General features: G+C 41.1%; 1 protein-coding gene across 1 annotated transcript in view; it reads right to left on the minus strand.

The window, feature by feature from the left end:
- The window catches only part of LOC128697923 (uncharacterized), a 651,973-nt gene that overhangs the window by 343,352 nt on the left and 293,621 nt on the right, over nucleotides 1-15,000 (minus strand). The gene's annotated exons all lie outside the window — the stretch shown is intronic.

Below are 15,000 nucleotides of genomic sequence, written 5' to 3' on the forward strand. Positions count from 1 at the left end.
TTATACACAGTTATCTTACTGCCGCTTCTCTCTTATCTTGGTGTTATTATACACAGTTATCTTACTGCCGCTTCTCTCTTATCTTGGTGTTATTATACAGTTATCTTACTGCCGCTTCTCTCTTATCTTGATGTTATTATACACAGTTATCTTACTGCCGCTTCTCTCTTATCTTGATGTTATTATACACAGTTATCTTACTGCCGCTTCTCTCTTATCTTGGTGTTATTATACACAGTTATCTTACTGCCGCTTCTCTCTTATCTTGGTGTTATTATACACAGTTATCTTACTGCCGCTTCTCTCTTATCTTGGTGTTATTATACACAGTTATCTTACTGCCGCTTCTCTCTTATCTTGGTGTTATTATACACAGTTATCTTACTGCCGCTTCTCTCTTATCTTGGTGTTATTATACACAGTTATCTTACTGCCGCTTCTCTCTTATCTTGGTGTTATTATACACAGTTATCTTACTGCCGCTTCTCTCTTATCTTGGTGTTATTATACACAGTTATCTTACTGCCGCTTCTCTCTTATCTTGGTGTTATTATACACAGTTATCTTACTGCCGCTTCTCTCTTATCTTGATGTTATTATACACAGTTATCTTACTGCCGCTTCTCTCTTATCTTGATGTTATTATACACAGTTATCTTACTGCCGCTTCTCTCTTATCTTGGTGTTATTATACACAGTTATCTTACTGCCGCTTCTCTCTTATCTTGGTGTTATTATACACAGTTATCTTACTGCCGCTTCTCTCTTATCTTGATGTTATTATACACAGTTATCTTACTGCCGCTTCTCTCTTATCTTGGTGTTATTATACACAGTTATCTTACTGCCGCTTCTCTCTTATCTTGGTGTTATTATACACAGTTATCTTACTGCCGCTTCTCTCTTATCTTGGTGTTATTATATACAGTTATCTTACTGCCGCTTCTCTCTTATCTTGGTGTTATTATATACAGTTATCTTACTGCCGCTTCTCTCTTATCTTGGTGTTATTATACACAGTTATCTTACTGCCGCTTCTCTCTTATCTTGGTGTTATTATACACAGTTATCTTACTGCCGCTTCTCTCTTATCTTGGTGTTATTATACACAGTTATCTTACTGCCGCTTCTCTCTTATCTTGGTGTTATTATATACAGTTATCTTACTGCCGCTTCTCTCTTATCTTGGTGTTATTATATAGTTATCTTACTGCCGCTTCTCTCTTATCTTGGTGTTATTATATACAGTTATCTTACTGCCGCTTCTCTCTTATCTTGGTGTTATTATATACAGTTATCTTACTGCCGCTTCTCTCTTATCTTGGTGTTATTATACACAGTTATCTTACTGCCGCTTCTCTCTTATCTTGGTGGTATTATACACAGTTATCTTACTGCCGCTTCTCTCTTATCTTGGTGTTATTATATACAGTTATCTTACTGCCGCTTCTCTCTTATCTTGGTGTTATTATATAGTTATCTTACTGCCGCTTCTCTCTTATCTTGGTGTTATTATATACAGTTATCTTACTGCCGCTTCTCTCTTATCTTGGTGTTATTATATACAGTTATCTTACTGCCGCTTCTCTCTTATCTTGGTGTTATTATACACAGTTATCTTACTGCCGCTTCTCTCTTATCTTGGTGTTATTATACACAGTTATCTTACTGCCGCTTCTCTCTTATCTTGGTGTTATTATATACAGTTATCTTACTGCCGCTTCTCTCTTATCTTGGTGTTATTATATACAGTTATCTTACTGCCGCTTCTCTCTTATCTTGGTGTTATTATATACAGTTATCTTACTGCCGCTTCTCTCTTATCTTGGTGTTATTATACACAGTTATCTTACTGCCGCTTCTCTCTTATCTTGGTGTTATTATACACAGTTATCTTACTGCCGCTTCTCTCTTATCTTGGTGTTATTATACACAGTTATCTTACTGCCGCTTCTCTCTTATCTTGGTGTTATTATATACAGTTATCTTACTGCCGCTTCTCTCTTATCTTGGTGTTATTATATACAGTTATCTTACTGCCGCTTCTCTCTTATCTTGGTGTTATTATATACAGTTATCTTACTGCCGCTTCTCTCTTATCTTGGTGTTATTATATACAGTTATCTTACTGCCGCTTCTCTCTTATCTTGGTGTTATTATACACAGTTATCTTACTGCCGCTTCTCTCTTATCTTGGTGTTATTATACACAGTTATCTTACTGCCGCTTCTCTCTTATCTTGATGTTATTATACAGTTATCTTACTGCCGCTTCTCTCTTATCTTGGTGTTATTATACACAGTTATCTTACTGCCGCTTCTCTCTTATCTTGATGTTATTATACAGTTATCTTACTGCCGCTTCTCTCTTATCTTGATGTTATTATACAGTTATCTTACTGCCGCTTCTCTCTTATCTTGATGTTATTATACACAGTTATCTTACTGCCGCTTCTCTCTTATCTTGATGTTATTATACACAGTTATCTTACTGCCGCTTCTCTCTTATCTTGGTGTTATTATATACAGTTATCTTACTGCCGCTTCTCTCTTATCTTGGTGTTATTATACAGTTATCTTACTGCCGCTTCTCTCTTATCTTGATGTTATTATACACAGTTATCTTACTGCCGCTTCTCTCTTATCTTGATGTTATTATACAGTTATCTTACTGCCGCTTCTCTCTTATCTTGATGTTATTATACACAGTTATCTTACTGCCGCTTCTCTCTTATCTTGGTGTTATTATATACAGTTATCTTACTGCCGCTTCTCTCTTATCTTGGTGTTATTATACACAGTTATCTTACTGCCGCTTCTCTCTTATCTTGGTGTTATTATACACAGTTATCTTACTGCCGCTTCTCTCTTATCTTGATGTTATTATACAGTTATCTTACTGCCGCTTCTCTCTTATCTTGGTGTTATTATACACAGTTATCTTACTGCCGCTTCTCTCTTATCTTGATGTTATTATACAGTTATCTTACTGCCGCTTCTCTCTTATCTTGATGTTATTATACACAGTTATCTTACTGCCGCTTCTCTCTTATCTTGATGTTATTATACACAGTTATCTTACTGCCGCTTCTCTCTTATCTTGATGTTATTATACACAGTTATCTTACTGCCGCTTCTCTCTTATCTTGGTGTTATTATATACAGTTATCTTACTGCCGCTTCTCTCTTATCTTGGTGTTATTATACAGTTATCTTACTGCCGCTTCTCTCTTATCTTGATGTTATTATACACAGTTATCTTACTGCCGCTTCTCTCTTATCTTGATGTTATTATACAGTTATCTTACTGCCGCTTCTCTCTTATCTTGATGTTATTATACACAGTTATCTTACTGCCGCTTCTCTCTTATCTTGGTGTTATTATACACAGTTATCTTACTGCCGCTTCTCTCTTATCTTGGTGTTATTATACACAGTTATCTTACTGCCGCTTCTCTCTTATCTTGGTGTTATTATACACAGTTATCTTACTGCCGCTTCTCTCTTATCTTGATGTTATTATACACAGTTATCTTACTGCCGCTTCTCTCTTATCTTGGTGTTATTATACACAGTTATCTTACTGCCGCTTCTCTCTTATCTTGGTGTTATTATACACAGTTATCTTACTGCCGCTTCTCTCTTATCTTGGTGTTATTATACACAGTTATCTTACTGCCGCTTCTATCTTATCTTGGTGTTATTATACACAGTTATCTTACTGCCGCTTCTCTCTTATCTTGATGTTATTATACAGTTATCTTACTGCCGCTTCTCTCTTATCTTGATGTTATTATAGTTATCTTACTGCCGCTTCTCTCTTATCTTGATGTTATTATACACAGTTATCTTACTGCCGCTTCTCTCTTATCTTGATGTTATTATACACAGTTATCTTACTGCCGCTTCTCTCTTATCTTGATGTTATTATACAGTTATCTTACTGCCGCTTCTCTCTTATCTTGATGTTATTATACACAGTTATCTTACTGCCGCTTCTCTCTTATCTTGATGTTATTATACAGTTATCTTACTGCCGCTTCTCTCTTATCTTGATGTTATTATACACAGTTATCTTACTGCCGCTTCTCTCTTATCTTGATGTTATTATACACAGTTATCTTACTGCCGCTTCTCTCTTATCTTGATGTTATTATACACAGTTATCTTACTGCCGCTTCTCTCTTATCTTGGTGTTATTATATACAGTTATCTTACTGCCGCTTCTCTCTTATCTTGGTGTTATTATACAGTTATCTTACTGCCGCTTCTCTCTTATCTTGATGTTATTATACACAGTTATCTTACTGCCGCTTCTCTCTTATCTTGATGTTATTATACAGTTATCTTACTGCCGCTTCTCTCTTATCTTGATGTTATTATACACAGTTATCTTACTGCCGCTTCTCTCTTATCTTGGTGTTATTATACACAGTTATCTTACTGCCGCTTCTCTCTTATCTTGGTGTTATTATACACAGTTATCTTACTGCCGCTTCTCTCTTATCTTGGTGTTATTATACACAGTTATCTTACTGCCGCTTCTCTCTTATCTTGATGTTATTATACACAGTTATCTTACTGCCGCTTCTCTCTTATCTTGGTGTTATTATACACAGTTATCTTACTGCCGCTTCTCTCTTATCTTGGTGTTATTATACACAGTTATCTTACTGCCGCTTCTCTCTTATCTTGGTGTTATTATACACAGTTATCTTACTGCCGCTTCTATCTTATCTTGGTGTTATTATACACAGTTATCTTACTGCCGCTTCTCTCTTATCTTGATGTTATTATACAGTTATCTTACTGCCGCTTCTCTCTTATCTTGATGTTATTATAGTTATCTTACTGCCGCTTCTCTCTTATCTTGATGTTATTATACACAGTTATCTTACTGCCGCTTCTCTCTTATCTTGATGTTATTATACACAGTTATCTTACTGCCGCTTCTCTCTTATCTTGATGTTATTATACAGTTATCTTACTGCCGCTTCTCTCTTATCTTGATGTTATTATACACAGTTATCTTACTGCCGCTTCTCTCTTATCTTGATGTTATTATACACAGTTATCTTACTGCCGCTTCTCTCTTATCTTGATGTTATTATACAGTTATCTTACTGCCGCTTCTCTCTTATCTTGATGTTATTATACAGTTATCTTACTGCCGCTTCTCTCTTATCTTGATGTTATTATACACAGTTATCTTACTGCCGCTTCTCTCTTATCTTGATGTTATTATAGTTATCTTACTGCCGCTTCTCTCTTATCTTGATGTTATTATACACAGTTATCTTACTGCCGCTTCTCTCTTATCTTGATGTTATTATACACAGTTATCTTACTGCCGCTTCTCTCTTATCTTGATGTTATTATACACAGTTATCTTACTGCTGCTTCTCTCTTACTTTCTGATAATAACTTAAAATATCTACGAGTCATTATATATATCTTGACTCACGAAATCGTAATGACACGATTGTAAATAACAAAAAGGCATAATACCGTGACTGGAACGATACACATATAACCAGCACATACAAGTGATGAGCTTACGACAACGTTTCGGTCCGAGTTGGACCATTTACATCAACACACCATACCACGGGCGAGTACTAATATCCTAGAGGACATTAGTACTATTGTCCTCTACGTAGGTACTGTTGTCCTCTACGTAGGTACTATTGCCCTCTTGTACATAGGTACTACTGTCCTCTCATATATAAATACTACTGCCCTCTACGAAGGTACTACTGTCGTCTTATATATAGGTAATATTGTCCTCTCATATATATAGGTACTGTCCTCTTGCATGTAGGTATGATTATCATCTTATATATATAGGTACTATTGGCATGTCATTGTGTGTACTATAGCAGTAATGTTTTTGTCTGCTGGAAGAAGCACAGGAAGTAGACATCGAACAGGGAATAATTAAGATGATAAATAAGTCTTACAAAGTTGTACTCACACTCACTAAACACTAATATTTATTTTCATGCACCTCTATTACGAGTTCTTATTGCACTAATATTTCTCTTATACATTACAAGCGTGTGTAAGGCGACCATCAATATAAACATCAACAGATGTACTTGAAATTTAAGAAGCTGGTAAAGGTCTACAACAGCTGGTAGAGGTGGTACAGTAGCTGGTAGAGGTGGTACAACAGCTTGTAGAGGTGGTACAACAGCTGTAGAGGTGGTACAGTAGCTGGTAGAGGTACAACAGCTGTAGAGGTGGTACAGTAGCTGGTAGAGGTGGTACAACAGCTGTAGAGGTGGTACAACAGCTGTAGAGGTGGTACAGTAGCTGGTAGAGGTGGTACAGTAGCTGGTAGATGTGGTACAACAGCTTGTAGAGGTGGTACAACAGCTGGTAGATGTGGTACAACAGCTTGTAGAGGTGGTATAATAGCTGGTAGAGGTGGTACAACAGCTGGTAGAGGTGGTACAACAGCTGGTAGATGTGGTACAACAGCTTGTAGAGGTGGTACAACAGCTGTAGAGGTGGTACAACAGCTTGTAGAGGTGGTACAGCTGGTAGATGTGGTACAACAGCTTGTAGAGGTGGTACAACAGCTGGTAGATGTGGTACAACAGCTTGTAGAGGTGGTACAGTATCTGGTAGAGGTGGTACAGTAGCTGGTAGAGGTGGTGCAACAGCTGGTAGAAGTGGTACAACAGCTGGTAGAGGTGGTACAACAGCTTGTAGATGTGGTACAGTAGCTGGCAGAGGCAGTACAACAGCTGGTAGAGGTGGTACAGTATCTGGTAGAGGTGGTACAGTATCTGGTAGAGGTGGTACAGTATCTGATAGAGGCAGTACAAGAACTGGTAGAGGTGGTACAGTATCTGGTAGAGGTGGTACAGTATCTAGTAGAGGTGGTACAGTATCTGATAGAGGCAGTACAAGAACTGGTAGAGGTGGTACAGTATCTGGTAGAGGCAGTACAAGAACTGGTAGAGGTGGTACAGTAGCTGGTATGTCAGCATAGTTGCTGATCCCCTGTATATGTATATGTTATCTGAGTATCATAGTACCATCCATATATTTTACATAGTTGACCCCTTGCTAGGCTCAGTGGCTATCATGTGTAACATCACGTGATGCTGCATGTGAGCGTTGGACGCGCTGTCCCTTTCTCACTTCACGCATAGACCTACAGGCAACAGGACAGGCTAGGCTGGGCTCCCCTCTCACACTCTGCTAATATAGTAGATCCGTTCTCCCTTGCTCATATTGCGTGTTATAGCGTTACTTTTTTCAACCGGGGAGAGTCATCCACTCCCCCGAGTTTGTTCATTCCTCCAGTAAGAAAGAACCGATCCCTTGTGGTCTGGTGTGATTCGATTCCTGTTCTAGGAAGATCTGACTGTGAAGCCACCAGCACCCATTAGTGACTTTGTATGAATGAACAAATAAGGAAGTACTTGATGTCTTGAGAGCTACTATCAACCCCAACAGTGAAACCTGGGATGAAGTTATACCTGATGTTCAATGTGCCATAAATTCTGCTTACAATGCTTCAATAGGTGACACTCCACATTATGCATTGTATGGTGTACACAAGCGTTTGCCTTATGAGTTGTTATATTCTGCACCGAAACCCAATTACAACCCTAATGATTTCATAGCAACTCGTACCAGCTTAGCTCAAAGTGTTTTTAAAAGAATCTGTGAGACACTTCGTAAGTCAACAGCAGAATTTACAAGAGTAACTAATAGCCATGCTCAGCTGACCACAATTAAAGTGGGTTTGAGAGAAATGCTGACTAACTTCAACAAAACATCCGCAATGCCTAAGCTCGATCAAAAGTTTGTTGGTCCTTATCAAATAGTCGAACATATCAATGGCAATAAGTGTAAGGTTAGAGAAATTAGTACTGGTCAGTATAAGGAATCACATTTAGATCATGTGAAGTTAGTATGCAAAGTTGATGATATTTCTACCCAGACTAATGTGACAGACACTGACAATCCTCCTGACTCTGTACCCTCTACCTCTAACACTGAGTCAGACAATCAACCTGAATGTCGTTATTCTTTGCGTACACGACAAGTAATGAGAAACCCTCAAGTATCTTTTGTAGACACTTGTTCAGATCTCCCTCAGTCAAGGCATGTGTTAGCCATTCCAAAAGAATTCGATCCTCCCAGAGATGATAACCATTCTGCATATGTAAATCTTACCCTCGAAGAGTTGGGTTTAAATGTACATAGCCTGTATAATTAGATGATCAAAATGAATGAAGTTGTCAACTGTGTGTTTATTAGCTGATCAGTTTTCAGGAATAATTTTTTGTGTGTGTGTTCATGTTCCCTCCGAATTCTGAGATTTAGCAGTATGACCTGTGTGTGCCTGGTCTACCTTTGTTGTTAATTACTTTCACCTTTGTAAATATATATTCTTCCTCAGAATCCATAGAGTGCATGACTACAGATCAATCGATCAATTCCATCTTTTATTATACTATATGTTCTTATAATTTGTGATGTATTACGTTAACACCCATTATGATACCACACATCATAATACCATCTATTAGTTCTAAGTTACATATGCCTTTGCTATTGTACAGAATCAGCCTTGAGCCACCTGCCTGTTCAGCCTATAGCATAGTATGGTATGTAAAGACAACAAGCGTAACATGACCGAGCTGTCAGCATAATTGCTGATCCGCTGTATATGTATATGTTACCTGAGTATCATAGTACCATCCATATGTTTTACATAGTTGACCACTTGCTAGGCTCAGTGGCTAGCATGTGTGACGTCACGTGATGCCATATGTGAGCGGACGCGCTGTCCCTTTCTCACTTCACGTGTAGACCTACAGGCAACAGGACAGGCTAGGCTGGGCTCCCCTCTCACATTCTCCTAATATAAGTGTTACCACCCAACGACTTGTTTTTAACTCCAACCATTATATCTCCACGAACCCTCTCAACAGGTAGAGGTGCTACAGTAGCTGGTAGAGGTACTACAACAGCTGGTAGAGGTGATACAGTAGCTGGTAGAGGTGGTACAGTAGCTGGTAGAGGTGGTACAGTAGCTGGTAGAGGTGGTACAGTAGCTGGTAGAGGTACTACAACAGCTGGTAGAGGTGGTACAGTAGCTGGTAGAGGTAGTACAACAGCTGGTAGAGGTGATACACTAGCTGGTAGAGGTACTACAACAGCTGGTAGAGGTGATACACTAGCTGGTAGAGGTACTACAACAGCTGGTAGAGGTGATACAGTAGCTGGTAGAGGTACTACAACAGCTGGTAGAGGTGATACAGTAGCTGGTAGAGGTACTACAACAGCTGGTAGAGGTGATACAGTAGCTGGTAGAGGTACTACAACAGCTGGTAGAGGTGATACAGTAGCTGGTAGAGGTACTACAACAGCTGGTAGAGGTGGTACAGTAGCTGGTAGAGGTAGTACAGTAGCTGGTAGAGGTACTACAACAGCTGGTAGAGGTGGTACAGTAGCTGGTAGAGGTAGTACAACAGCTGGTAGAGGTGGTACAGTAGCTGGTAGAGGTAGTACAACAGCTGGTAGAGGTGGTACAGTAGCTGGTAGAGGTAGTACAACAGCTGGTAGAGGTGATACAGTAGATGGTAGAGGTGGTACAACAGCTGGTAGAGGTGATACAGTAGCCGGTAGAGGAACTACAACAACTGGTAGAGGCAGTACAGTAGCTGGTAGAGGTAGTACAACAGCTGGTAGAGGTGATACAGTAGCTGGTAGAGGTGGTACAACAGCTAGTAAAGGTGGTACAACAGATGGTAGAGGTGGTACAGTAGCTGGTAGAGGTAGTACAACAGCTGGTAGAGGTAGTACAACAGATGGTAGAGGTGGTACAGTAACTGGTAGAGATAGTACAACAGCTGGTAGAGGTGATACAGTAGCTGGTAGAGGTAGTACAACAGCTGGTAGAGGTGGTACAGTAGCTGGTAGAGGTAGTACAACAGCTGGTAGAGGTGATACAGTAGCTGCTAGAGGTGGTACAACAGCTGGTAGAGGTGGTACAACAACTGGTAGAGGTGGTACAACAGATGGTAGAGGTAGTACAACAGCTAGTAAAGGTGGTACAACAACTGGTAGAGGTGGTACAACAGATGGTAGAGGTAGTACAACAGCTGGGAGAGGTAGTACAACAGCTGGTAGAGGTGGTACAATAGGTGGTAGAGGTAGTACAACAGCTGGTAGAGGTGGTACAGTAGCTGGTAGAGGTGGTACAACAGCTGGTAGAGGTGGTACAACAGATAGTAGAGGTGGTACAGTAGCTGGTAGAGGTAGTACAACAGCTGGTAGAGGTGGTACAGTAGGTGGTAGAGGTGGTACAGTAGCTTGTAGAGGTAGTACAACAGCTGGTAGAGGTAGTACAGTAGCTGGTAGAGGTAGTACAACAGCTGGTAGAGGTGGTACAGTAGCTGGCAGAGGTGGTACAGTAGCTGGTAGAGGTGGTACAACAGCTGGTAGAGGTGGTACAATAACTGGTAGAGGTGGTACAACAGTTGGCAGAGGTTGTACAACAGATGGTAGAGGTGGTACAGTAGCTGGTATAGGTAGTACAACAGATGGTAGAGGTAGTACAGTAGCTGGAAGAGGTGGTACAGTAGCTGGTAGAGGTGGTACAGTAGCTGGTAGAGGTGGTACAGCAGCTGGTAGAGGTGGTACAACAGCTGGTAGAGGTAGTACAACAGTTAGGAGTGGTACAACAGCTGGTAGAGGTGATACAGTAGCTGATAGAGGTGTAGCAACAGCTGGTAGATGTGGTACAACAGCTGGTAGATATGGTACAACAGCTGGTAGAGGTGGTACGGTAGCTGGTAGAGGTGGTACAACAGCTGGTAGAGGTGGTACAGTAGCTGGTAGAGGTAGTACAACAGCTGGTAGAGGTGGTACAGTAGCTGGTAGAGGTGGTACAATAGCTGGCAGAGGTAGTACAACAGCTGGTAAAGATGGTACAACAGATGGTAGAGGTGGTACAACAGCTGGTAGAGGTGGTAAAACAGCTGGTAGAGGTGGTACAATAGCTGGTAGAGGTGGTACAACAGCTGGTAGAGGTGGTACAACAGATGGTAGAGGTGGTACAGTAGCTGGTAGAGGTGCTACAGTAGCTGGTAGAGGTAGTACAACAGATGGTAGAGGTGGTACAGTAGCTGGTAGAGGTGGTACAGCAGCTGGTAGAGGTGGTACATCTGGTAGAGGTGGTACAGTAGCTGGTAGAGGTAGTACAACAACTGGTAGAGGTGGTACAGTAGCTGGTAGAGGTGGTACAATAGCTGGCAGTAGTACAACAGCTGGTAAAGATGGTACAACAGCTGGTAGAGGTGGTACAGTAGCTGGTAGAGGTGGTACAGCAGCCGGTAGAGGTGGTACAGCAGCTGGTAGAGGTGGTACAACAGCTGGTAGAGGTGGTACAGTAGCTGGTAAAGGTAGTACAACAGCTGGTATAGGTGGTACAGTAGCTGGTAGAGGTGATACAGTAGCTGGTAGAGGTTACCTGGAGGTTATTCCGGGGATCAACGCCCCCGCGGCCCGGTCTATGACCAGGCCTCCCGATGGATCAGGGCCTGATCAACTAGGCTGTTACTGCTGGCCGCACGCAGTCCAACGTACGAGCCACAGCCCGGCTGATCCGGCACTGACTTTAGGTATCTGTCCAGTTCTCTCTTGAAGGCAGCCAGGGGCTTATTGGCAATTCCCCTAATGCTTGATGGGAGGCTGTTGAACAGTTTTGGGCCCCGGAAACTTATGGTGTTTTCCCTTAGTGTACCAATGGCGCCCCTACATTTTATTGGGGGCATTTTGCATCGCCTGCCCAGTCTTTTACTTTCGTAGGGAGTGATTTCTGTGTGCAGATTTGGGACCAGTAGTACAGGTAGTACAACAGCGGGTAGAGGTGGTACAGTAGCTGGTAGAGGTAGTACAACAGCTGGTAGAGGTGGTACAGTAGGTGGTAGAGGTGGTACAGTAGCTGGTAGAGGTAGTACAACAGCTGGTAGAGGTGGTACAGTAGCTGGTAGAGGTGGTACAGTAGCTGGTAGAGGTGGTACAACAGCTGGTAGAGGTGGTACAATAGCTGGTAGAGGTGGTACAACAGATGGTAGAGGTGGTACAGTAGCTGGTAGAGGTGCTACAGTAGCTGGTAGAGGTAGTATAACAGATGGTAGAGGTGGTACAGTAGCTGGTAGAGGTGCTACAGTAGCTGGTAGAGGTAGTATAACAGATGGTAGAGGTGGTACAGTAGCTGGTAGAGGTAGTACAGTAGCTGGTAGAGGTAGTACAGTAGCTGGTAGAGGTGGTGCAACAGCTGGAAGATGTGGTACAACAGCTGGTAGAGGTGGTACAGTAGCTGGTAGAGGTGGTACAACAGCTGGTAGAGGTGGTACAGTAGCTGGCAGAGGTAGTACAACAGCTGGTAGAGGTGGTACAGTAGGTGGTAGAGGTGGTACAATAGCTGGCAGAGGTAGTACAACAGCTGGTAAAGATGGTACAACAGCTGGTAGAGGTGGTACAGTAGCTGGTAGAGATGGTACAGTAGCTGGTAGAGGTGGTACAACAGCTGGTAGAGGTGGTACAACAGATGGTAGAGGTGGTACAGTAGCTGGTAGAGGTGCTACAGTAGCTGGTAGAGGTAGTACAACAGATGGTAGAGGTGGTACAGTAGCTGGTAGAGGTGGTACAACAGCTGGTAGAGGTGGTACAACAGATGGTAGAGGTGGTACAGTAGCTGGTAGAGGTGGTACAACAGCTGGTGGAGGTGGTACAGCAGCTGGTGGAGGCGGTACAACAGCTGGTAGAGGTGGTACAACAGCTGGTAGAGGTGGTACAACAGCTGGTACAGGTGGTACAACAACTGGCAACTGGTAGAGGAGCTGGACATTAATGAACTTGAAGTTATAATCACATTAAGTTATTCAGATAAGTTATAGCAGTTAACTGCCTGATGCAGCAAACTGTTCACCTCGTAGTTTTCAACTCACTTATCCTGACTATCCATCCATCCATCTATCAATTAATCTTCTACCTATCCAGCCTCTGACACCATCCAGCCACTTTATTGATTTAATAACCTCTCATCCATCCAGTTTCTTCTTCATCCAGACCATCTAAATCAACCGTTCTTAACTGATTATCATCCATGTGTGGATGGCAGTGATATTCAACCTCATCCATTTATTATTCCATTAGTTATATCCATATGTATGTATACATCAATGGTATACATGTGTCTATGTATACATTTTCAATGGCATCAATGTGTGTATGTATACATCAATGGTATCCATGAATCATCAACGCTGTGTATATGAACATGACTACAGTTAGCACACTTGCCCACCATGGATCACAGTAATGGTAAGTGCTGGGTTATACATCTGTACAGTTAACACGGATCACAGTAATGTTAAGTGCTGGATTATACATCTGTACAGTTGTTAACACGGATCACAGTAATGGTAAGTGCTGGGTTATACATCTGTACAGTTAACACGGATCACAGTAATGTTAAGTGCTGGATTATACATCTGTACAGTTGTTAACACGGATCACAGTAATGGTAAGTGCTGGGTTATACATCTGTACAGTTAACACGGATCACAGTAATGTTAAGTGCTGGGTTATACATCTGTACAGTTGTTAACACGGATCACAGTAATGGTAAGTGCTGGGTTATACATCTGTACAGTTGTTAACACGGATCACAGTAATGGTAAGTGCTGGGTTATACATCTGTACAGTTGTTAACACGGATCACAGTAATGTTAAGTGCTGGATTATACATCTGTACAGTTGTTAACACGGATCACAGTAATGTTAAGTGCTGAGTTATACATCTGTACAGTTGTTAACACGGATCACAGTAATGTTAAGTGCTGGGTTATGCATCTGTACAGTTGTTAACACGGATCACAGTAATGTTAAGTGCTGGGTTATACATCTGTACAGTTGTTAACACGGATCACAGTAATGTTAAGTGCTGGGTTATACATCTGTACAGTTGTTAACACGGATCACAGTAATGTTAAGTGCTGAGTTATACATCTGTACAGTTGTTAACACACTTGTCCACCACGGATCACAGTAATGTTAAGTGCTGGGCTGTATATCTGTACAGTTAACACTTGCCTACATTGGATCACAGTAATGGTAAGTGCTGGGTTGTATATCTATACAAAAATGAGTGAAGGAGTGTACAAATATAGTGGAGAGTACAAGTGTATGATAATGACCTGAAGTTTTTGTTCCAACATGTAGCTCTCTTGTAGTCATCTTAACAGTTGTCTTCCTTCATCTTTACAGTTATCTTCCTTCAACTTTCCAGTTCCAATTATCTTCCTTCATCATTCCAGTTATCTTCCTCCAACTTTCCAGTTCCAGTTATCTTCCTCCAACTTTCCAGTTCCAGTTATCTTCCTTCAACTTTCCAGTTCCAATTCTCTTCCTTCAACTTTCCAGTTAGAGTTATCTTCCTTCAACTTTCCAGTTCCAATTATATTCCTTAAAGTTTCCAGTTCCAGTTATCTTCCTTCAACTTTCCAGTTCCAATTATATTCCTTAAAGTTTCCAGTTCCAGTTATCTTCCTTCAACTTTCCAGTTCCAATTATATTCCTTAAAGTTTCCAGTTCCAGTTATCTTCCTTCAACTTTCCAGTTCCAATTATCTTCCTTCATCATTCCAGTTATCTTCCTCCAACTTTCCAGTTCCAGTTATCTTCCTTCAACTTTCCAGTTCCAGTTATCTTCCTTCAACTTTCCAGTTCCAGTTATCTTCCTTCAACTTTCCAGTTCCAGTTATCTTCCTTCATCATTCCAGTTCCAGTTATCTTCCTTCAACTTTCCAGTTCCAGTTATCTTCCTTCAACTTTCCAGTTCCGGTTATGTTCCTTCAACTTTCCAGTTCCAATTATATTCCTTCAAGTTTCCAGTTCGTTATCTTCCTTCAACTTTCCAGTTCGTTATCTTCCTTCAACTTTCCAGTTCCAATTATCTTCCTTCA

This window comes from Cherax quadricarinatus, chromosome 68 (assembly GCF_038502225.1).
Source record: "Cherax quadricarinatus isolate ZL_2023a chromosome 68, ASM3850222v1, whole genome shotgun sequence".
Classification (NCBI taxonomy): domain Eukaryota; kingdom Metazoa; phylum Arthropoda; class Malacostraca; order Decapoda; family Parastacidae; genus Cherax; species Cherax quadricarinatus.